The sequence below is a fragment of the Rhinopithecus bieti genome, unplaced genomic scaffold (genome assembly GCF_001698545.2).
Source record: "Rhinopithecus bieti isolate Rb0 unplaced genomic scaffold, ASM169854v2 scaffold_47838, whole genome shotgun sequence".
NCBI classification, from domain to species: Eukaryota; Metazoa; Chordata; class Mammalia; order Primates; family Cercopithecidae; genus Rhinopithecus; species Rhinopithecus bieti.
In genome coordinates, this window is record NW_016861135.1 from 1 (window position 1) to 890 (window position 890).

General features: G+C 54.5%; 1 pseudogene across 1 annotated transcript; it reads left to right on the forward strand.

The window, feature by feature from the left end:
- The first annotated feature begins 469 nt into the window (after positions 1–469).
- On the forward strand, positions 470–884 carry LOC108525406 (40S ribosomal protein S19 pseudogene; annotated as a pseudogene). Its single transcript, XR_001884269.1, has one exon. The product of XR_001884269.1 is annotated as a 40S ribosomal protein S19 pseudogene (transcript).
- The last annotated feature ends 6 nt before the right edge of the window (positions 885–890 follow it).

Here is an 890-nt window from a genome sequence, read left to right on the forward strand (position 1 = left end):
TTTTGAGACGGAGTCTCGCTCTGTCGCCCAGGCTGGAGCGCAGTGGTGCGATTCCAGCTCACTGCAAGCTCCGCCTCCTGAGTTCACACCATTCTGCTGCCTCAGCCTCCTTTGGGAGTAGCCAGAACCACAAGAGCCCACCACCATGCCCAGCTTTTTTTTTATTTTTAGTAGAGACAGGGTTTCAACCTGTTGGCCAGGATGGTCTTGATCTCCTGACCTTGTGATCCGCACGCCTTGGCCTCCCAAAGTGCTAGGATTACAGGCGTTAGCCACCAGGCCCGGTGCTATACATGTATACTTATTTATTTTGAGACAAGGTCTCACTCTGTTGCCCGGGCTGGAATGCAGTAGTGCCATCATAGTTCACTGCAGCCTCAACCTCCTGGGCTCAAGCAATCCTCCTGCCTCAGCCTCCCGAGTAGCTGAGACCATAAACGTGTGTCACCGTGCCTGAGTAATTAAAAAAAAAATTTTTGCTTTTTTTCCCCTGGCTGGCAGTGCGGAGGCCGCATGATGCCTGGAGTTACTGTAAAAGACGTGAACCAGCAGGAGTTCGTCAGAGCTCTGGCAGCCTTCCTCAAAAAGTCCGGGAAGCTGAAAGTCCCCGAATGGGTGGACACCGTCAAGCTAGCCAAGCACAAAGAGCTTGCTCCCTACAATGAGAACTGGTTCTACACACGAGCTGCTTCCACAGCGCGGCACCTGTACCTCCAGGGTGGCGCTGGGGTTGGCTCCATGACCAAGATCTATGGGGGACGTCAGAGAAACGGCGTCATGCCCAGCCACTTCAGCCGAGGCTCCAAGAGTGTGGCTCGCCGGGTCGTCCAAGCCCTGGAGGGGCTGAAAATGGTGTAAAAGGACCAAGATGGGGCCGCAAACTGACACCT